Here is a 26,484-nt window from a genome sequence, read left to right on the forward strand (position 1 = left end):
CACAGACTGACAGAGTCAGTCCCCATCACACAGTCTGATAGAGAGCCCATCCCCATCACACAGACTGACAGAGAGTCAATCCCCATCACACAGTCTGATAGAGAGCCCATCCACATCACACAGACTGATAGAGAGTCAATCCCCATCACACAGTCAGATAGAGAGCCCTTCCCCATCACACAGTCTGATCGAGAGCCCATCCCCATCACACAGTCAGATAGGGACCCCATCCCCATCCCCATCACACATTCAGCTAGGGCCCCCATCCACATCACACAGTCTGATAGAGAGCCCATCCCCAACACACAGACTGATAGAGACCTCATCCCCATCACACAGTCTGATAGAGTGCCCATCCCCATCACACAGTCAGATAGGGCCCCCATCCCCATCACACAGTCTGATAGAGAGCCCATCCCCATCACACAGACTGATAGAGAGCCCATCCCATTCGCACAGACTGCTCGGGCCCCCATCCCCATCACACAGTCTGATAGAGAGCCCATCCCCATCACACAGACTGATAGAGAGCCCATCCCCATCACACACACTGACAGAGAGTCAATCCCCATCACACAGTCTGATAGACAGCCCATCCCCATCACACAGACTGATAGAGAGTCAATCCCCATCACACAGTCTGATAGAGAGCCTATCCACATCACACAGACTTATAGAGAGCCCTTCCCCATCACACAGTCTGATAGGGCCCCCATCCCCATCACACAGACTGATGGAGACCCCATCACCATCCCCATCTCACATTCAGATAGGGCCCCCATCCACATCACAGTCTGATAGAGAGCCCATCCACATCACACAGACTAATAGAGAGCCCTTCCCCATCACACAGTCTGATAGAGAGCCCATCCCCATCACACAGACTGATGGAGACCCCATCCCCATCCCCATCACACATTCAGATAGGGCCCCCATCCCCATCACACAGACTGATGGAGACCCCATCACCATCCCCATCTCACATTCAGATAGGGCCCCCATCCACATCACACAGTCTGATAGAGAGCCCATCCCCATCACACAGACTGACAGAGAGTCAATCCCCATCATACAGTCTGATAGAGAGCCCATCCCCATCACACAGAGTGACAGAGAGTCAATCCCCATCACACAGTCTGATAGAGAGCCCTTCCCCATCACACAGTCTGATCGAGAGCCCATCCCCATCACACAATCAGATAGGGCCCCCATCCCCATCAAACAGACTGATGGAGACCCCATCACCATCGCCATCACACAGTCTGATAGAGACCCCATCCCCATCACACAGTCTTAAAGAGAGCCCATCCCCATCACACAGACTGATAGAGACCCAAACCACATCACACAGACTGATAGGGCCCCCATCCCCATCACACAGACTGACAGAGAGTCAATCCCCATCACACAGTCTGATCGACAGCCCATCCCCATCACACAGACTGACAGAGAGTCAATCCCCATCACACAGTCTGATAGAGAGCCCATCCCCATCACACAGACTGATAGAGAGTCAATCCCCATCACACAGTCTGATGGACAGCCCATCGCCATCACACAGACTGACAGAGAGTCAATCCCCATCACACAGTCTGATAGAGAGCCCTTCCACATCACACAGACTGATAGAGAGCCCTTCCCCATCACACAGTCTGATCGAGAGCCCATCCCCATCACACAGTCAGATAGGGTCCCCATCCCCATCCCCATCACACATTCAGATCGGGCCCCGCATCCCCATCACACAGACTGATAGAGAGCCCATCCCCATCACAAAGACTGAGAGAGACCCCATCCCCATCCCCATCTCACATTCAGATCGGGCCCCCATCCACATCACACAGTCTGATAGAGAGCCCATCCCCATCATACAGTCTGATAGAGAGCCCATCCCCATCACACAGTCAGAGAGGGCCCCCATCACCATCACACAGTCAGATAGGGCCCCCATCCCCGTCACACAGTCTGATAGAGAGCCCATCACCATCACACAGTCAGACAGGGCCCCCATCCCCATCACACAGTCAGATAGGGCCCCCATCCCCATCACACAGTCTGATAGAGAGTCCATCCCCATCACACAGACTGATAGAGAGCCCATCCCCATCGCACAGACTGCTAGGGCCCCCATCCCCATCACATAGACTGATAGAGAGCCCATCCCCATCGCACAGACTGCTAGGGCCCCCATCCCCATCACATAGCCTGATAGAGAGCCCATCCCCATCACACAGACTGACAGAGAGTCAATCCCCATCACACAGTCTGATAGAGAGCCCCATCCCCATCACACAGACTGACAGAGAGTCAATCCCCATCACACAGTCTGATAGAGAGCCCATCCCCATCACACAGACTGACAGAGTCAATCCCCATCACACAGTCTGATAGAGAGCCCATCCCCATCACACAGACTGACAGAGAGTCAATCCCCATCACACAGTCTGATAGAGAGCCCATCCACATCACACAGACTGATAGAGAGTCAATCCCCATCACACAGTCAGATAGAGAGCCCTTCCCCATCACACAGTCTGATCGAGAGCCCATCCCCATCACACAGTCAGATAGGGACCCCATCCCCATCCCCATCACACATTCAGATAGGGCCCCCATCCACATCACACAGTCTGATAGAGAGTCAATCCCCAACATACAGACTGATAGAGACCTCATCCCCATCACACAGTCTGATAGAGTGCCCATCCCCATCACACAGTCAGATAGGGCCCCCATCCCTATCACACAGTCTGAAAGAGAGCCCATCCCCATCACACAGTCAGATAGGGCCCCCATCCCCATCACACAGTCTGATAGAGAGCCCATCCCCATCACACAGACTGATAGAGAGTCAATCCCCATCACACAGTCTGATAGAGAGCCCATCCCCATCACACAGACTGACAGAGAGTCAATCCCCATCACACAGTCTGATAGACAGCCCATCCCCATCACACAGACTGATAGAGAGTCAATCCCCATCACACAGTCTGATAGAGAGCCTATCCACATCACACAGACATATAGAGAGCCCTTCCCCATCACACAGTCTGATAGAGAGCCCATCCCCATCACACAGTCAGATAGGGCCCCCATCCCCATCACACAGACTGATGGAGACCCCATCACCATCCCCATCTCACATTCAGATAGGGCCCCCATCCACATCACAGTCTGATAGAGAGCCCATCCCCATCACACAGTCAGAGAGGGCCCCCATCCCCATCACACAGTCAGATAGGGCCCCCATCTCCATCACACAGACTGATGGAGACCCCATCCCCATCCCCATCCCCATCACACATTCAGATAGGGCCGCCATCCCCATCACACAGACTGATGGAGACCCCATCACCATCCCCATCTCACATTCAGATAGGGCCCCCATCCACATCACACAGTCTGATAGAGAGCCCATCCCCATCACACAGACTGACAGAGAGTCAATCCCCATCATACAGTCTGATACAGAGCCCATCCCCATCACACAGACTGACAGAGAGTCAATCCCCATCACACAGTCTGATCGAGAGCCCATCCCCATCACACAGTCTGATCGAGAGCCCATCCCCATCACACAATCAGATAGGGCCCACATCCCCATCAAACAGACTGATGGAGACCCCATCACCATCGCCATCACACAGTCTGATAGAGACCCCATCCCCATCACACAGTCTGATAGAGAGCCCATCCCCATCACACAGACTGATAGAGACCCAAACCACATCACACAGACTGATAGGGCCCCCATCCCCATCACACAGTCTGAAAGAGACCCAAACCACATCACACAGACTGATAGGGCCCCCATCCCCATCACACAGTCTGAAAGAGAGCCCATCGCCATCACACAGTCTGATAGGGCCCCCATCCCCATCACACAGACTGACAGAGAGTCAATCCCCATCACACAGTCTGATAGAGAGCCCATCCCCATCACACAGACTGATAGAGAGTCAATCCCCATCACACAGTCTGATAGAGAGCCCATCGCCATCACACAGACTGATAGGGTCCCCATCCCCATCTCACATTCAGATCGGGCCCCGCATCCCCATCACACAGACTGATAGAGAGCCCATCCCCATCACAAAGACTGAGAGAGACCCCATCCCCATCTCACATTCAGATCGGGCCCCCATCCACATCACACAGTCTGATAGAGAGCCCATCCCCATCATACAGTCTGATAGAGAGCCCATCCCCATCACACAGTCAGAGAGGGCCCCCCATCACCATCACACAGTCAGATAGGGCCCCCATCCCCGTCACACAGTCTGATAGAGAGCCCATCACCATCACACAGTCAGACAGGGCCCCCATCCCCATCACACAGTCAGATAGGGCCCCCATCCCCATCACACAGTCTGATAGAGAGCCCTTCCCCATCACACAGTCTGATCGAGAGCCCATCCCCATCACACAGTCAGATAGGGACCCCATCCGCATCCCCATCCCCATCACACATTCAGATAGGGCCCCCATCCCCAACATACAGACTGATAGAGACCTCATCCCCATCACACAGTCTGATAGAGTGCCCATCCCCATCACACAGTCAGATAGGGCCCCCATCCCTATCACACAGTCTGAAAGAGAGCCCATCCCCATCACACAGTCAGATAGGGCCCCCATCCCCATCACACAGACTGATAGAGAGTCAATCCCCATCACACAGTCTGATAGAGAGCCCATCCCCATCACACAGTCAGAGAGGGCCCCCATCTCCATCACACAGACTGATGGAGACCCCATCCCCATCCCCATCCCCATCACACATTCAGATAGGGCCCCCATCCCCATCACACAGACTGATGGAGACCCCATCACCATCCCCATCTCACATTCAAATAGGGCCCCCATCCACATCACACAGTCTGATCGAGAGCCCATCCCCATCACACAATCAGATAGGGCCCACATCCCCATCAAACAGACTGATGGAGACCCCATCACCATCGCCATCACACAGTCTGATAGAGACCCCATCCCCATCACACAGTCTGATAGAGAGCCCATCCCCATCACACAGACTGATAGGGCCCCCATCCCCATCACACAGTCTGAAAGAGACCCAAACCACATCACACAGACTGATAGGGCCCCCATCCCCATCACACAGTCTGAAAGAGAGCCCATCGCCATCACACAGTCTGATAGGGCCCCCATCCCCATCACACAGACTGACAGAGAGTCAATCCCCATCACACAGTCTGATAGAGAGCCCATCCCCATCACACAGACTGATAGAGAGTCAATCCCCATCACACAGTCTGATAGAGAGCCCTTCCACATCACACAGACTGATAGAGAGCCCATCCCCATCACACAGTCAGATAGGGTCCCCATCCCCATCCCCATCACACATTCAGATCGGGCCCCGCATCCCCATCACACAGACTGATAGAGACCCCATCCCCATCTCACATTCAGATCGGGCCCCCATCCACATCACACAGTCTGATAGAGAGCCCATCCCCATCATACAGTCTGATAGAGAGCCCATCCCCATCACACAGTCAGAGAGGGCCCCCATCACCATCACACAGTCAGATAGGGCCCCCATCCCCGTCACACAGTCTGATAGAGAGCCCATCACCATCACACAGTCAGACAGGGCCCCCATCCCCATCACACAGTCAGATAGGGCCCCCATCCCCATCACACAGTCTGATAGAGAGTCCATCCCCATCACACAGACTGATAGAGAGCCCATCCCCATCACACAGTCTGATAGAGACCCCATCCCCATCACACAGTCTGACAGAGAGCCCATCCCCATCACATGGTCTGATAGAGACCCCATCCCCATCACACAGTCTGATAGAGAGCCCATCCCCATCATACAGTCTGATAGAGAGCCCATCCCCATCACACAGTCAGAGAGGGCCCCCATCACCATCACACAGTCAGATAGGGCCCCCATCCCCGTCACACAGTCTGATAGAGAGCCCATCCCCATCACACAGACTGATAGAGAGCCCATCCCCATCACACAGTCTGATAGAGACCCCATCCCCATCACACAGTCTGATAGAGAGTCCATCCCCATCACACAGACTGATAGAGAGCCCATCCCCATCACACAGTCTGATAGAGACCCCATCCCCATCACACAGTCTGATAGAGAGCCCATCCCCATCATACAGTCTGATAGAGAGCCCATCCCCATCACACAGTCAGAGAGGGCCCCCATCACCATCACACAGTCAGATAGGGCCCCCATCCCCGTCACACAGTCTGATAGAGAGCCCATCACCATCACACAGTCAGACAGGGCCCCCATCCCCATCACACAGTCAGATAGGGCCCCCATCCCCATCACACAGTCTGATAGAGAGTCCATCCCCATCACACAGACTGATAGAGAGCCCATCCCCATCACACAGTCTGATAGAGACCCCATCCCCATCACACAGTCTGACAGAGAGCCCATCCCCATCACACAGTCAGATAGGGCCCCCATCCCCATCACACAGTCAGATAGGGCCCCCATCCCCATCACACAGTCTGATAGGGCCCCCATCCCCATCAAACAGTCTGATAGAGAGCCCATCCCCATCACAAAGACTGAGAGACCCCATCCCCATCCTCATCACACAGTAAGTTAGGGCCCCCATCCCCATCACACAGTCAGACAGAGACTCCATCCCCATCACACAGTCTGGTAGAGACCCCATCCCCATCACACAGTCTGATAGAGAGCCCATCCCCATCACACAGTCAGATAGAGAGCACATCCCCATCACACAGACTGATAGAGAGCCCAGCCCCATCACACAGTCGAATAGAGACCCCATCCCCATCACACAGTCTGATAGAGAGCCCATCCCCATCACACAGTCAGAGAGGGCCCCCATCCCCATCACACAGTCAGGTAGGGCCCCCATCCCCATCACACAGTCTGATAGAGAGCCCATCACGATCACAGTGTGATAGGGCCCCAATCCCCATCACACAGTCTGATAGAGAGCCCATCACCATCACACAGTCAGATAGGGCCCCCATCCCCATTACACAGTCAGATAGGGCCCCCATCCCCAACACACAGTCAGATAGGGCCCCCATCCCCATCACAGTCTGATAGGGCCCCCATCCCCATCAAACAGTCTGATAGAGTGCCCATCCCCATCACACAGACTGATAGAGACCCCTTCCCCATCCCCATCACACAGTCTGATAGGGCCCCCATCCCCATCAAACAGTCTGATAGAGAGCCCATCCCCATCACAAAGACTGAGAGAGACCCCATCCCCATCCTCATCACACAGTAAAATAGGGCCCCCATCCCCATCACACAGTCAGACAGAGACTCCATCCCCATCACACAGTCTGGTAGAGACCCCATCCCCATCACACAGTCTGATAGAGAGCCCATCTCCATCACACAGTCAGATAGGGGCCCCATCCCCATCACACAGTCTGATAGAGAGCCCATCCCCATCACACAGACTGATAGAGAGCCCATCCCCATCACACAGTCGAATAGAGACCCCATCCCCATCACACAGTCAGATAGGGCCCCCATCCCCATCACACAGTCTGATAGAGAGCCCATCACGATCACAGTGAGATAGGGCCCCCATCCCCATTACACAGTCAGATAGGGCCTCCATCCCCAACACACAGTCAGATAGGGCCCCCATCCCCATCACAGTCTGATAGGGCCCCCATCCCCATCAAACAGTCTGATAGAGTGCCCATCCCCGTCACACAGACTGATAGAGACCCCTTCCCCATCCCCATCACACAGTCAGATAGAGACCGCATCCTCATCACACAGTCTGATAGAGACCCAAACCACATCACACAGACTGATAGGGCCCCCATCCCCATCACACAGTCTGAAAGAGAGCCCATCGCCATCACACAGTCTGATAGGGCCCCCATCCCCATCACACAGACTGACAGAGAGTCAATCCCCATCACACAGTCTGATAGAGAGCCCATCCCCATCACACAGACTGATAGAGAGTCAATCCCCATCACACAGTCTGATAGAGAGCCCTTCCACATCACACAGACTGATAGAGAGCCCATCCCCATCACACAGTCAGATAGGGTCCCCATCCCCATCCCCATCACACATTCAGATCGGGCCCCGCATCCCCATCACACAGACTGATAGAGAGCCCATCCCCATCACAAAGACTGAGAGAGACCCCATCCCCATCTCACATTCAGATCGGGCCCCCATCCACATCACACAGTCTGATAGAGAGCCCATCCCCATCATACAGTCTGATAGAGAGCCCATCCCCATCACACAGTCAGAGAGGGCCCCCCATCACCATCACACAGTCAGATAGGGCCCCCATCCCCGTCACACAGTCTGATAGAGAGCCCATCACCATCACACAGTCAGACAGGGCCCCCATCCCCATCACACAGTCAGATAGGGCCCCCATCCCCATCACACAGTCTGATAGAGAGCCCATCCCCATCACACAGACTGACAGAGAGTCAATCCCCATCACAATGTCTGATAGAGAGCCCATCCACATCACACAGTCTGATCGAGAGCCCATCCCCATCACACAGTCAGATAGGGACCCCATCCGCATCCCCATCCCCATCACACATTCAGATAGGGCCCCCATCCACATCACACAGTCTGATAGAGAGCCCATCCCCAACATACAGACTGATAGAGACCTCATCCCCATCACACAGTCTGATAGAGTGCCCATCCCCATCACACAGTCAGATAGGGCCCCCATCCCTATCACACAGTCTGAAAGAGAGCCCATCCCCATCACACAGTCAGATAGGGCCCCCATCCCCATCACACAGTCTGATAGAGAGCCCATCCCCATCACACAGACTGATAGAGAGCCCATCCCATTCGCACAGACTGCTCGGGGCCCCATCCCCATCACACAGTCTGATAGAGAGCCCATCCCCATCACACAGACTGACAGAGAGTCAATCCACATCACACAGACATATAGAGAGCCCTTCCCCATCACACAGTCTGATAGAGAGCCCATCCCCATCACACAGTCAGATAGGGCCCCCATCCCCATCACACAGACTGATGGAGACCCCATCACCATCCCCATCTCACATTCAGATAGGGCCCCCATCCACATCACAGTCTGATAGAGAGCCCATCCCCATCACACAGTCAGAGAGGGCCCCCATCCCCATCACACAGTCAGATAGGGCCCCCATCTCCATCACACAGACTGATGGAGACCCCATCCCCATCCCCATCCCCATCACACATTCAGATAGGGCCCCCATCCCCATCACACAGACTGATGGAGACCCCATCACCATCCCCATCTCACATTCAAATAGGGCCCCCATCCACATCACACAGTCTGATAGAGAGCCCATCCCCATCACACAGACTGACAGAGAGTCAATCCCCATCATACAGTCGGATACAGAGCCCATCCCCATCACACAGAGTGACAGAGAGTCAATCCCCATCACACAGTCTGATCGAGAGCCCATCCCCATCACACAATCAGATAGGGCCCACATCCCCATCAAACAGACTGATGGAGACCCCATCACCATCGCCATCACACAGTCTGATAGAGACCCCATCCCCATCACACAGTCTGATAGAGAGCCCATCCCCATCACACAGACTGATAGAGACCCAAACCACATCACACAGACTGATAGGGCCCCCATCCCCATCACAGTCTGAAAGAGACCCAAACCACATCACACAGACTGATAGGGCCCCCATCCCCATCACACAGTCTGAAAGAGAGCCCATCGCCATCACACAGTCTGATAGGGCCCCCATCCCCATCACACAGACTGACAGAGAGTCAATCCCCATCACACAGTCTGATAGAGAGCCCATCCCCATCACACAGACTGATAGAGAGTCAATCCCCATCACACAGTCTGATAGACAGCCCATCGCCATCACACAGACTGACAGAGAGTCAATCCCCATCACACAGTCTGATAGAGAGCCCATCCCCATCACACAGACTGATAGAGAGCCCATCCCCATCACACAGTCAGATAGGGTCCCCATCCCCATCCCCATCACACATTCAGATCGGGCCCCGCATCCCCATCACACAGACTGATCGAGAGCCCATCCCCATCACACAGTCAGATAGGGTCCCCATCCCCATCCCCATCACACATTCAGATCGGGCCCCGCATCCCCATCACACAGACTGATAGAGAGCCCATCCCCATCACAAAGACTGAGAGAGACCCCATCCCCATCTCACATTCAGATCGGGCCCCCATCCACATCACACAGTCTGATAGAGAGCCCATCCCCATCATACAGTCTGATAGAGAGCCCATCCCCATCACACAGTCAGAGAGGGCCCCCATCACCATCACACAGTCAGATAGGGCCCCCATCCCCGTCACACAGTCTGATAGAGAGCCCATCACCATCACACAGTCAGACAGGGCCCCCATCCCCATCACACAGTCAGATAGGGCCCCCATCCCCATCACACAGTCTGATAGAGAGTCCATCCCCATCACACAGACTGATAGAGAGCCCATCCCCATCACACAGTCTGATAGAGACCCCATCCCCATCACACAGTCTGACAGAGAGCCCATCCCCATCACACAGTCAGATAGGGCCCCCATCCCCATCACACAGTCAGATAGGGCCCCCATCCCCATCACACAGTCTGATAGGGCCCCCATCCCCATCAAACAGTCTGATAGAGAGCCCATCCCCATCACAAAGACTGAGAGACCCCATCCCCAACCTCATCACACAGTAAGTTAGGGCCCCCATCCCCATCACACAGTCAGACAGAGACTCCATCCCCATCACACAGTCTGGTAGAGACCCCATCCCCATCACACAGTCTGATAGAGAGCCCAACCCCATCACACAGTCAGATAGAGAGCACATCCCCATCACACAGACTGATAGAGAGCCCAGCCCCATCACACAGTCGAATAGAGACCCCATCCCCATCACACAGTCTGATAGAGAGCCCATCCCCATCACACAGTCAGAGAGGGCCCCCATCCCCATCACACAGTCAGGTAGGGCCCCCATCCCCATCACACAGTCTGATAGAGAGCCCATCACGATCACAGTGTGATAGGGCCCCAATCCCCATCACACAGTCTGATAGAGAGCCCATCACCATCACACAGTCAGATAGGGCCCCCATCCCCATTACACAGTCAGATAGGGCCCCCATCCCCAACACACAGTCAGATAGGGCCCCCATCCCCATCACAGTCTGATAGGGCCCCCATCCCCATCAAACAGTCTGATAGAGTGCCCATCCCCATCACACAGACTGATAGAGACCCCTTCCCCATCCCCATCACACAGTCTGATAGGGCCCCCATCCCCATCAAACAGTCTGATTGAGAGCCCATCCCCATCACAAAGACTGAGAGAGACCCCATCCCCATCCTCATCACACAGTAAAATAGGGCCCCCATCCCCATCACACAGTCAGACAGAGACTCCATCCCCATCACACAGTCTGGTAGAGACCCCATCCCCATCACACAGTCTGATAGAGAGCCCATCTCCATCACACAGTCAGATAGGGGCCCCATCCCCATCACACAGTCTGATAGAGAGCCCATCCCCATCACACAGACTGATAGAGAGCCCATCCCCATCACACAGTCGAATAGAGACCCCATCCCCATCACACAGTCAGATAGGGCCCCCATCCCCATCACACAGTCTGATAGAGAGCCCATCACGATCACAGTGAGATAGGGCCCCCATCCCCATTACACAGTCAGATAGGGCCTCCATCCCCAACACACAGTCAGATAGGGCCCCCATCCCCATCACAGTCTGATAGGGCCCCCATCCCCATCAAACAGTCTGATAGAGTGCCCATCCCCGTCACACAGACTGATAGAGACCCCTTCCCCATCCCCATCACACAGTCAGATAGAGACCGCATCCTCATCACACAGTCTGATAGAGACCGCATCCCCATCACACAGTCTGATAGAGACCCCATCCCCATCATACAGTCTGATAGAGAGCCCATCCCCGTCACGCAGTCAGATAGGGCCCCCATCGCCATCACACAGTCTGATAGGGCCCCCATCCCCATCACACAGTCTGATAGAGAGCCCATCCCCATCACAGTCCAATAGAGACTCCATCCCCATCTCACAATCTGATAGAGAGCCCATCCCCATCACACAGTCAGAGAGGGCCCCCATCCCCATCACACAGTCTGATAGAGAGCCCATCACGATCACAGTGAGATAGGGCCCCAATCCCCATCACACATTATTGAGTTTTTGACAAGGTGACCAAACAGGTGGATGAGGGTAAAGCCGTGGATGTGGTCTATATGGATTTCAGTAAGGCGTTTGATAAGGTTCCCCACGGTAGGCTATTGCAGAAAATACAGAAGTATGGGATTGAAGGTGAATTAGTGCTTTGGATCAGAAATTGGCTAGCTGAAAGAAGACAGAGGGTGGTGGTTGATGGTAAATGTTCATCCTGGAGTATAGTTTCTAGTGGTGTATCGCAAGGATCGTTTTGGGGCCACTGCTGTTTGTCATTTTTATAAATGACCTGGATGAGGGTGTAGAAGGGTGGGTTAGTAAATTTGCGGATGACACGAAGGTCGGTGGAGTTGTGGATAGTGCCAAAGGATGTTGTAGGTTACAGAGGGACATAGATAGGCTGCAGAGCTGGGCTGAGAGATGGCAAATGGAGTTTAATGCGGAAAAGTTTGAGGTGATTCACTTCGGAAGGAGTAACAGGATTGCAGAATACTGGGCTAATGGGAAGATTCTTGGTAGTGTAGATGAACAAAGAGATCTTGGTGTCCAGGTACATAAATCCCTGAAAGTTGCCACCCAGGTTAATAGAGCTGTTAAGAAGGCATATGGTGTGTTAGCTTTTATTAGTAGGGGGATCGAGTTTCGGAGCCACGAGGTCATGCTGCAGCTGTACAGAACTCTGGTGCGGCCGCACCTGGAGTATTGCGTGCAGTTCTGGTCACCGCATTATAGGAAGGATGTGGAAGCTTTGGAAAGGGTGCAGAGGAGATTTACTAGGATGTTGCCTGGTATGGAGGGAAGATCTTACGAGGAAAGGCTGAGGGACTTGAGGTTGTTTTCGTTAGAGAGAAGGAGGAGGAGAGGTGACTTAATAGAGACATATAAGATAATCAGAGGGTTGGACAGGGTGGATAGTGAGAGCCTTTTTCCTCGGATGGTGATGGCAAACACGAGGGGACATAGCTTTAAGTTGAGGGGTGATAGATGCAGGACAGATGTCAGAGGTAGTTTCTTTACACAGAGATAATAGGGGCGTGGAACGCCCTGCCTGCAACAGTAGTAGACTCGCCAACTTTAAGGGCATTTAAGTGGTCATTAGATAGACATATGGATGAAAATGGAATAGTGTAGGTCAGATGGTTTCACATGTCGGCGCAACATCGAGGGCTGAAGGGCCTGTACTGCGCTGTAATGTTCTATGTTCTATCCCCATCACACAGTCAGAAAGGGCCCCCATCCCCATCACACAGTCTGATAGAGAGCCCATCACGAACACAGTCAGATAGGGCCCCCATCCCCATCACACAGTCAGATAGGGCCCCCATCCCCATCACACAGTCTGATAGAGAGCCCATCCCTATCACACAGACTGATAGAGAGCCCGTCCCCATCACACAGTCTGATAGAGACCCCATCCCCATCATACAGTCTGATAGAGACCCCATCCCCATCACACAGTCTGATAGAGAGCCCATCTCCATCACACAGTCTGATAAATAACACATCCCCATCACAGAGACTGATAGAGAGCCCGTCCCCATCACACAGTCTGATAGAGACCCCATCCCCATCACACAGTCTGATAGAGACCCCATCCCCTTCATACAGTCTGATAGAGACTCCATCCCCATCACACAGTCTGACAGAGAGCCCATCCCCAGCCTCATCACTGTCTGAAAGAGAGCCCTTCCCTATCACACAGTCTGATAGAGACTCCATCCCCATCACACAGTCTGATACACTCCATCCCCATCACACAGTCTGATAGACTCCATCCCCATCACACAGACTGATAGGGCCCCCATCCCCATCACATGGTCTGATAGGTCCCCCATCCCCATCACACAGTCTGATAGAAACTCCTTCCCCATCACACAGACTGATAGAGAGCCCATCCCCATCACACAGTCTGATAGAGAGCCCATGGCCATCACAGTCAGATAGGGCCCCCATCCCCATCACACAGACTGATAGAGACCCCATCCCCATCACACAGTCTGATAGAGACCCCATCCCCATCACACAGTCTGATAGAGAGCCCATCCCCATCACACAGTCTGATAGACTCCATCCCCATCACACAGACTGATAGGGCCCCCATCCCCATCACACAGTCTGATAGGTCCCCCATCCCCATCACACAGTCTGATAGAAACCCCATCCCCATCACACAGTCTGATAGAGACCCCATCCCCATCACACAGTCTGATAGAGACCCCATCCCCATCACACAGTCTGATAGAGAGCTCATCCCCATCACACAGTCTGATAGAAACCCCATCCCCATCACACAGTCTGATAGAGACCCCATCCCCATCACACAGTCTGATAGAGAGCCCATCCCCATCACACAGTCTGATAGACTCCATCCCCATCACACAGACTGATAGGGCCCCCATCCCCATCACACAGTCTGATAGGTCCCCCATCCCCATCACACAGTCTGATAGAAACCCCATCCCCATCACACAGTCTGATAGAGACCCCATCCCCATCACACAGTCTGATAGACTCCATCCCCATCACACAGACTGATAGGGCCCCCATCCCCATCACATGGTCTGATAGGTCCCCCATCCCCATCACACAGTCTGATAGAAACTCCTTCCCCATCACACAGACTGATAGAGAGCCCATCCCCATCACACAGTCTGATAGAGACCCCATCCCCATCACACAGTCTGATAGAGAGCCCATGGCCATCACAGTCAGATAGGGCCCCCATCCCCATCACACAGACTGATAGAGACCCCATCCCCATCACACAGTCTGATAGAGACCCCATCCCCATCACACAGTCTGATAGAGAGCCCATCCCCATCACACAGTCTGATAGACTCCATCCCCATCACACAGACTGATAGGGCCCCCATCCCCATCACACAGTCTGATAGGTCCCCCATTCCCATCACACAGTCTGATAGAAACCCCATCCCCATCACACAGTCTGATAGAGACCCCATCCCCATCACACAGTCTGATAGGTCCCCCATCCCCATCACACAGTCTGATAGAAACCCCATCCCCATCACACAGTCTGATAGAGACCCCATCCCCATCACACAGTCTGATAGAGACCCCATCCCCATCACACAGTCTGATAGGTCCCCCATCCCCATCACACAGTCTGATAGAAACCCCATCCCCATCACACAGTCTGATAGAGACCCCATCCCCATCACACAGTCTGATAGAGACCCCATCCCCATCACACAGTCTGATAGAGAGCCCATCCCCATCACACAGTCTGATAGACTCCATCCCCATCACACAGACTGATAGGGCCCCCATCCCCATCACACAGTCTGATAGGTCCCCCATCCCCATCACACAGTCTGATAGAAACCCCATCCCCATCACACAGTCTGATAGAGACCCCATCCCCATCACACAGTCTGATAGAAACCCTATCCCCATCACACAGTCCGATAGAGACCCCATCCCCATCACACAGACTGATAGAGACCCCATCCCCATCACACAGTCTCATAGAGAGCCCATCCCCATCACACAGTCTGATAGAGAGCCCATCCCCATGACATAGACTGATAGAGACCCCATACCCATCCCCATCAAACAGTCAGTTAGGGCCCCCATCCCCATCACACAGTCAGATAGAGAGCACATCCCGATCACACAGTCAGATAGGGCCCCCATCCCCATCACACAGTCTGATAGAGAGCCCATCCCCATCACACAGTCAGATAGGGCCCCCATCCCCATCACACAGTCAGATAGGGCCCCCATCCCCATCACACAGTCTGATAGAGACTCCATCCCCATCACACAGTCTGATAGAGACCCCATACCCATCCCCATCAAACAGTCAGTTAGGGCCCCCATCCCCATCACACAGTCAGATAGGGCCCCCATCCCCATCACACAGTCTGATAGAGAGCCCATCACACAGTCAGATAGGGCCCCCATCCCCATCACACAGTCAGATAGGGCCCCCATCCCCATCACACAGTCTGATAGAGAGCCCACACCCATCACACAGACTGATAGAGAGCCCATCCCCATCATACAGTCTGATAGAGACCCCATCCCCATCACACAGACTGATAGACTCCATCCCCATCACACAGTCTGATAGAGAGCCCATCCGCAGCCTCATCACTCTGTCTGATAGAGAGCCCTTCCCCATCGCACAGTCTGATAGGGCCCCCTTCCCCATCACAAAGTCTGATATGTCCCCCATCCCCATCACACAGTCTGATAGAAACCCCATCTCCATCACACAGTCTGATAGACTCCATCCCCATCACACAGTCTGATAGTGAGCCCATCCCCATCACACAGTCAGATAGGGCCCCCATCCCCATCACCCAATCTGATAGAGCCCATCCCAATCACACAGTCTGATAGAGACTCCATCCTCATCACACAGTCTGATAGAAACCGCATCCTCATCACACAGTCTGATAGAGAGCCCATCCCAATCACACAGTCTGATAGAGACTCCATCCTCATCACACAGTCTGATAGAAACCGCATCCTCATCACACAGTTTGATAGAGAGCCCATCCCCATCACACAGTTTGATAGAGAGCCCATCCCCATCACTCAGTTTTATAGAGACCCCATCCCCATCACACAGTCTGATATAGAGCCCATCCCCATCACACAGTCTGATAGACTCCATCCCCATCACACAGACTGATAGGGCCCCCATCCCCATCACACAGTCTGATAGGTCCCCCATCCCCATCACACAGTCTGATAGAAACCCCATCCCCATCACACAGTCTGATAGAGACCCCATCCCCATCACACAGACTGATAGAGACCCCATCCCCATCACACAGTCTCATAGAGAGCCCATCCCCATCACACAGTCTGATAGAGAGCCCATACCCATCCCCATCAAACAGTCAGTTAGGGCCCCCATCCCCATCACACAGTCAGATAGAGAGCACATCCCGATCACACAGTCAGATAGGGCCCCCATCCCCATCACACAGTCTGATAGAGAGCCCATCCCCATCACACAGTCAGATAGGGCCCCCATCCCCATCACACAGTCAGATAGGGCCCCCATCCCCATCACACAGTCTGATAGAGACTCCATCCCCATCACACAGTCTGATAGAGACCCCATACCCATCCCCATCAAACAGTCAGTTAGGGCCCCCATCCCCATCACACAGTCAGATAGGGCCCCCATCCCCATCACACAGTCTGATAGAGAGCCCATCACACAGTCAGATAGGGCCCCCATCCCCATCACACAGTCAGATAGGGCCCCCATCCCCATCACACAGTCTGATAGAGAGCCCACACCCATCACACAGACTGATAGAGAGCCCATCCCCATCATACAGTCTGATAGAGACCCCATCCCCATCACACAGACTGATAGACTCCATCCCCATCACACAGTCTGATAGAGAGCCCATCCGCAGCCTCATCACTCTGTCTGATAGAGAGCCCTTCCCCATCGCACAGTCTGATAGGGCCCCCTTCCCCATCACAAAGTCTGATATGTCCCCCATCCCCATCACACAGTCTGATAGAAACCCCATCTCCATCACACAGTCTGATAGACTCCATCCCCATCACACAGTCTGATAGTGAGCCCATCCCCATCACCCAATCTGATAGAGCCCATCCCCATCACACAGTCAGATAGGGCCCCCATCCCCATCACCCAATCTGATAGAGCCCATCCCAATCACACAGTCTGATAGAGACTCCATCCTCATCACACAGTCTGATAGAAACCGCATCCTCATCACACAGTCTGATAGAGAGCCCATCCCAATCACACAGTCTGATAGAGACTCCATCCTCATCACACAGTCTGATAGAAACCGCATCCTCATCACACAGTTTGATAGAGAGCCCATCCCCATCACACAGTTTGATAGAGAGCCCATCCCCATCACACAGTCAGATAGGGCCCCCATCCCCATCACACAGTCTGATAGAGAGCCCATCCCCATCACACAGTTTGATAGAGAGCCCATCCCCATCACTCAGTTTTATAGAGACCCCATCCCCATCACACAGTCTGATAGAGAGCCCATCCCCATCACACAGTCTGATAGACTCCATCCCCATCACACAGACTGATAGGGCCCCCATCCCCATCACACAGTCTGATAGGTCCCCCATCCCCATCACACAGTCTGATAGAAACCCCATCCCCATCACACAGTCTGATAGAGACCCCATCCCCATCACACAGTCTGATAGAAACCCCATCCCCATCACACAGTCTGATAGAGACCCCATCCCCATCACACAGACTGATAGAGACCCCATCCCCATCACACAGTCTCATAGAGAGCCCATCCCCATCACACAGTCTGATAGAGAGCCCATCCCCATGACATAGACTGATAGAGACCCCATACCCATCCCCATCAAACAGTCAGTTAGGGCCCCCATCCCCATCACACAGTCAGATAGAGAGCACATCCCGATCACACAGTCAGATAGGGCCCCCATCCCCATCACACAGTCTGATAGAGAGTCCATCCCCATCACACAGTCAGATAGGGCCCCCATCCCCATCACACAGTCAGATAGGGCCCCCATCCCCATCACACAGTCTGATAGAGACTCCATCCCCATCACACAGTCTGATAGAGACCCCATACCCATCCCCATCAAACAGTCAGTTAGGGCCCCCATCCCCATCACACAGTCAGATAGGGCCCCCATCCCCATCACACAGTCTGATAGAGAGCCCATCACACAGTCAGATAGGGCCCCCATCCCCATCACACAGTCAGATAGGGCCCCCATCCCCATCACACAGTCTGATAGAGAGCCCACACCCATCACACAGACTGATAGAGAGCCCATCCCCATCATACAGTCTGATAGAGACCCCATCCCCATCACACAGACTGATAGACTCCATCCCCATCACACAGTCTGATAGAGAGCCCATCCGCAGCCTCATCACTCTGTCTGATAGAGAGCCCTTCCCCATCGCACAGTCTGATAGGGCCCCCTTCCCCATCACAAAGTCTGATATGTCCCCCATCCCCATCACACAGTCTGATAGAAACCCCATCTCCATCACACAGTCTGATAGACTCCATCCCCATCACACAGTCTGATAGAGACTCCATCCCCATCACACAGTCTGATAGAGACCCCATACCCATCCCCATCAAACAGTCAGTTAGGGCCCCCATCCCCATCACACAGTCAGATAGGGCCCCCATCCCCATCACACAGTCTGATAGAGAGCCCATCACACAGTCAGATAGGGCCCCCATCCCCATCACACAGTCAGATAGGGCCCCCATCCCCATCACACAGTCTGATAGAGAGCCCACACCCATCACACAGACTGATAGAGAGCCCATCCCCATCATACAGTCTGATAGAGACCCCATCCCCATCACACAGACTGATAGACTCCATCCCCATCACACAGTCTGATAGAGAGCCCATCCGCAGCCTCATCACTCTGTCTGATAGAGAGCCCTTCCCCATCGCACAGTCTGATAGGGCCCCCTTCCCCATCACAAAGTCTGATATGTCCCCCATCCCCATCACACAGTCTGATAGAAACCCTATCTCCATCACACAGTCTGATAGACTCCATCCCCATCACACAGTCTGATAGTGAGCCCATCCCCATCACACAGTCAGATAGGGCCCCCATCCCCATCACCCAATCTGATAGAGCCCATCCCAATCACACAGTCTGATAGAGACTCCATCCTCATCACACAGTCTGATAGAAACCGCATCCTCATCACACAGTCTGATAGAGAGCCCATCCCAATCACACAGTCTGATAGAGACTCCATCCTCATCACACAGTCTGATAGAAACCGCATCCTCATCACACAGTTTGATAGAGAGCCCATCCCCATCACACAGTTTGATAGAGAGCCCATCCCCATCACACAGTCAGATAGGGCCCCCATCCCCATCACACAGTCTGATAGAGAGCCCATCCCCATCACACAGTTTGATAGAGAGCCCATCCCCATCACTCAGTTTTATAGAGACCCCATCCCCATCACACAGTCTGATAGAGAGCCCATCCCCATCACACAGTCTGATAGACTCCATCCCCATCACACAGACTGATAGGGCCCCCATCCCCATCACACAGTCTGATAGGTCCCCCATCCCCATCACACAGTCTGATAGAAACCCCATCCCCATCACACAGTCTGATAGAGACCCCATCCCCATCACACAGTCTGATAGAAACCCCATCCCCATCACACAGTCTGATAGAGACCCCATCCCCATCACACAGACTGATAGAGACCCCATCCCCATCACACAGTCTCATAGAGAGCCCATCCCCATCACACAGTCTGATAGAGAGCCCATCCCCATGACATAGACTGATAGAGACCCCATACCCATCCCCATCAAACAGTCAGTTAGGGCCCCCATCCCCATCACACAGTCAGATAGAGAGCACATCCCGATCACACAGTCAGATAGGGCCCCCATCCCCATCACACAGTCTGATAGAGAGTCCATCCCCATCACACAGTCAGATAGGGCCCCCATCCCCATCACACAGTCAGATAGGGCCCCCATCCCCATCACACAGTCTGATAGAGACTCCATCCCCATCACACAGTCTGATAGAGACCCCATACCCATCCCCATCAAACAGTCAGTTAGGGCCCCCATCCCCATCACACAGTCAGATAGGGCCCCCATCCCCATCACACAGTCTGATAGAGATCCCATCACACAGTCAGATAGGGCCCCCATCCCCATCACACAGTCAGATAGGGCCCCCATCCCCATCACACAGTCTGATAGAGAGCCCACACCCATCACACAGACTGATAGAGAGCCCATCCCCATCATACAGTCTGATAGAGACCCCATCCCCATCACACAGACTGATAGACTCCATCCCCATCACACAGTCTGATAGAGAGCCCATCCGCAGCCTCATCACTCTGTCTGATAGAGAGCCCTTCCCCATCGCACAGTCTGATAGGGCCCCCTTCCCCATCACAAAGTCTGATATGTCCCCCATCCCCATCACACAGTCTGATAGAAACCCCATCTCCATCACACAGTCTGATAGACTCCATCCCCATCACACAGTCTGATAGTGAGCCCATCCCCATCACACAGTCAGATAGGGCCCCCATCCCCATCACCCAATCTGATAGAGCCCATCCCAATCACACAGTCTGATAGAGACTCCATCCTCATCACACAGTCTGATAGAAACCGCATCCTCATCACACAGTCTGATAGAGAGCCCATCCCAATCACACAGTCTGATAGAGACTCCATCCCCATCACACAGTCTGATAGAAACCGCATCCTCATCACACAGTTTGATAGAGAGCCCATCCCCATCACACAGTCAGATAGGGCCCCCATCCCCATCACACAGTCTGATAGAGAGCCCATCCCCATCACACAGTTTGATAGAGAGCCCATCCCCATCACTCAGTTTTATAGAGAGCCCATCCTCATCACACAGTTTCATAGAGACTCCATCCTCATCACACAGTCTGATAGAAACCGCATCCTCATCACACAGTTTGATAGAGAGCCCATCCCCATCACACAGTCTGATAGAGAGCCCATCCCCATCACATAGTTTGATAGAGACCGCATCCTCATCACACAGTTTGATAGAGACCGCATCCTCATCACACAGTTTGAAAGAGAGCCCATCCCCATCACACAGTCTGATAGAGAGCCCATCCCCATCACACAGTTTGATAGAGAGCCCATCCCCATCACTCAGTTTTATAGAGACTCCATCCTCATCACACAGTCTGATAGAAACCGCATCCTCATCACACAGTTTGATAGAGAGCCCATCCCCATCACACAGTTTCATAGAGACTCCATCCTCATCACACAGTCTGATAGAAACCGCATCCTCATCACACAGTTTGATAGAGAGCCCATCCTCATCACACAGTTTCATAGAGACTCCATCCTCATCACACAGTCTGATAGAAACCGCATCCTCATCACACAGTTTGATAGAGAGCCCATCCCCATCACACAGTCTGATAGAGAGCCCATCCCCATCACATAGTTTGATAGAGACCGCATCCTCATCACACAGTTTGATAGAGACCGCATCCTCATCACACAGTTTGATAGAGACCGCATCCTCATCACACAGTTTGAAAGAGAGCCCATCCCCATCACACAGTCTGATCGAGAGCCCATCCCCATCACACAGTTTGAAAGAGAGCCCATCCCCATCACACAGTTTGATAGAGACCGCATCCTCATCACACAGTCTGATAGAAACCGCATCCTCATCACACAGTTTGATAGAGAGCCCATCCTCATCACACAGTCTGATAGGGCCCCCATCCCCATCACAGTCTGATAGAGAGCCCATCCCCATCACACAGTCTGATAGAGAGCCCATCCCCATCACACAGTTTGATAGAGAGCCCATCCCCATCACACAGTCAGATAGGGCCCCCATCCCCATCACACAGTCTGATAGAGAGCCCATCCCCATCACACAGTTTGATAGAGAGCCCATCCCCATCACACAGTTTTATCGAGAGCCCATCCCCATCACACAGTCTGATAGAAACCGCATCCTCATCACACAGTCTGATAGAAACCGCATCCTCATCACACAGTTTGATAGAGAGCCCATGCTCATCACACAGTTTGATAGAGACCGCATCCTCATCACACAGTCTGATAGAAACCGCATCCTCATCACACAGTTTGATAGAGACCGCATCCTCATCACACAGTCTGATAGAGACCGCATCCTCATCACACAGTCTGATAGAAACCGCATCCTCATCACACTGTTTGATAGAGCGCCCATCCTCATCACACAGTTTGATAGAAACCGCATCCTCATCACACAGTCTGATAGAAACCGCATCCTCATCACACAGTTTGATAGAGACCGCATCCTCATCACACAGTCTGATAGAAACCGCATCCTCATCACACAGTTTGATAGAGAGCCCATCCTCATCACACAGTTTGATAGAGACCGCATCCTCATCACACAGTCTGATAGAAACCGCATCCTCATCACACAGTTTGATAGAGAGCCCATCCTCATCACACAGTCTGATAGAGACCGCATCCTCATCACACAGTCTGATAGAAACCGCATCCTCATCACACAGTTTGATAGAGAGCCCATCCTCATCACACAGTTTGATAGAGACCGCATCCTCATCACACAGTCTGATAGAAACCGCATCCTCATCACACAGTCTGATAGAGACCGCATCCTCATCACACAGTCTGATAGAAACCGCATCCTCATCACACAGTCTGATAGAGAGCCCATCCCCATCACACAGTTTGATAGAGAGCCCATCCCCATCACACAGTCAGATAGAGAGCCCATCCCCATCACACAGTTTGATAGAGAGCCCATCCCCATCACACAGTTTGATAGAGAGCCCATCCCCATCACACAGTTTGATAGAGACCGCATCCTCATTACACAGTCTGATAGAAACCGCATCCTCATCACACAGTTTGATAGAGAGCCCATCCCCATCACACAGTCTGATAGAGAGCCCATCCCCATCACATAGTTTGATAGAGACCGCATCCTCATCACACAGTTTGAAAGAGAGCCCATCCCCATCACACAGTCTGATCGAGAGCCCATCCCCATCACACAGTTTGAAAGAGAGCCCATCCCCATCACACAGTTTGATAGAGACCGCATCCTCATCACACAGTCTGATAGAAACCGCATCCTCATCACACAGTTTGATAGAGAGCCCATCCCCATCACACAGTCAGATAGGGCCCCCATCCCCATCACACAGTCTGATAGAGAGCCCATCCCCATCACACAGTCTGATAGAGAGCACATCCCCATCACACAGTTTGATAGAGAGCCCATCCCCATCACACAGTCAGATAGGGCCCCCATCCCCATCACACAGTCTGATAGAGAGCCCATCCCCATCACACAGTTTGATAGAGAGCCCATCCCCATCACACAGTTTTATAGAGAGCCCATCCCCATCACACAGTCTGATAGAAACCGCATCCTCATCACACAGTCTGATAGAAACCGCATCCTCATCACACAGTTTGATAGAGAGCCCATCCTCATCACACAGTTTGATAGAGAGCCCATCCCCATCACACAGTTTGATAGAGAGCCCATCCCCATCACACAGTCTGATAGAAACCGCATCCTCATCACACAGTCTGATAGAAACCGCATCCTCATCACACAGTTTGATAGAGACCGCATCCTCATCACACAGTCTGATAGAAACCGCATCCTCATCACACAGTTTGATAGAGAGCCCATCCCCATCACACAGTCAGATAGGGCCCCCATCCCCATCACACAGTCTGATAGAGAGCCCATCCCCATCACACAGTCTGATAGAGAGCACATCCCCATCACACAGTTTGATAGAGAGCCCATCCCCATCACACAGTCAGATAGGGCCCCCATCCCCATCACACAGTCTGATAGAGAGCCCATCCCCATCACACAGTCTGATAGAGAGCACATCCCCATCACACAGTTTGATAGAGAGCCCATCCCCATCACACAGTCAGATAGGGCCCCCATCCCCATCACACAGTCTGATAGAGAGCCCATCCCCATCACACAGTCTGATAGAGAGCCCATCCCCATCACACAGTCTGATAGAAACCGCATCCTCATCACACAGTCTGATAGAAACCGCATCCTCATCACACAGTTTGATAGAGAGCCCATCCTCATCACACAGTTTGATAGAGAGCCCATCCCCATCACACAGTTTGATAGAGAGCCCATCCCCATCACACAGTCTGATAGAAACCGCATCCTCATCACACAGTCTGATAGAAACCGCATCCTCATCACACAGTTTGATAGTGAGCCCATCCTCATCACACAGTTTGATAGAGACCGCATCCTCATCACACAGTCTGATAGAAACCGCATCCTCATCACACAGTTTGATAGAGAGCCCATCTTCATCACACAGTCTGATAGAAACCGCATCCTCATCACACAGTCTGATAGAAACCGCATCCTCATCACACAGTTTGATAGAGAGCCCATCCTCATCACACAGTCTGATAGAGACCGCATCCTCATCACACAGTCTGATAGAAACCGCATCCTCATCACACTGTTTGATAGAGAGCCCATCCTCATCACACAGTTTGATAGAGACCGCATCCTCATCACACAGTCTGATAGAAACCGCATCCTCATCACACAGTTTGATAGAGAGCCCATCCTCATCACACAGTTTGATAGAGACCGCATCCTCATCACACAGTCTGATAGAAACCGCATCCTCATCACACAGTTTGATAGAGAGCCCATCCTCATCACACAGTCTGATAGAGACCGCATCCTCATCACACAGTCTGATAGAAACCGCATCCTCATCACACAGTTTGATAGAGAGCCCATCCTCATCACACAGTTTGATAGAGAGCCCATCCTCATCACACAGTCTGATAGAGACCGCATCCTCATCACACCGTTTGATAGAGAGCCCATCCTCATCACACAGTTTGATAGAGAGCCCATCCTCATCACACAGTCTGATAGAGAGCCCATCCCCATCACACAGTTTGATAGAGAGCCCATCCTCATCACACAGTTTGATAGAGAGCCCATCCTCATCACACAGTCTGATAGAGACCGCATCCTCATCACACCGTTTGATAGAGACCGCAACCTCATCACACAGTTTGATAGAGACCGCATCCTCATCACACAGTTTGATAGAGAGCCCATCCTCATCACACAGTCTGATAGAGACCGCATCCTCATCACACAGTTTGATAGAGACCGCATCCTCATCACACAGTCTGATAGAAACCGCATCCTCATCACACAGTCTGATAGAGACCGCATCCTCATCACACAGTCTGATAGAAACCGCATCCTCATCACACAGTCTGATAGAGAGCCCATCCCCATCACACAGTCAGATAGGGCCCCCATCCCCATCACACAGTCTGATAGAGAGCCCATCCCCATCACACAGTTTGATAGAGAGCCCATCCCCATCACACAGTCTGATAGAAACCGCATCCTCATCACACAGTTTGATAGAGAGCCCATCCCCATCACACAGTCAGATAGGGCCCCCATCCCCATCACACAGTCTGATAGAGAGCCCATCCCCATCACACAGTTTGATAGAGAGCCCATCCCCATCACACAGTTTGATAGAGACCGCATCCTCATTACACAGTCTGATAGAAACCGCATCCTCATCACACAGTTTGATAGAGAGCCCATCCTCATCACACAGTCTGATAGAGACCGCATCCTCATCACACAGTCTGATA

The 26,484-nt window shown here is 52.8% G+C and overlaps 1 protein-coding gene across 1 annotated transcript in view; it reads right to left on the reverse strand.

Annotated features, from left to right (window-relative positions):
* Window positions 1–26,484, reverse strand: part of LOC137350603 (uncharacterized) — a 40,358-nt gene that overhangs the window by 8,241 nt on the left and 5,633 nt on the right. The window lies entirely within an intron of this gene.

Source organism: Heterodontus francisci, chromosome 35, assembly GCF_036365525.1.
Source record: "Heterodontus francisci isolate sHetFra1 chromosome 35, sHetFra1.hap1, whole genome shotgun sequence".
NCBI classification, from domain to species: Eukaryota; Metazoa; Chordata; class Chondrichthyes; order Heterodontiformes; family Heterodontidae; genus Heterodontus; species Heterodontus francisci.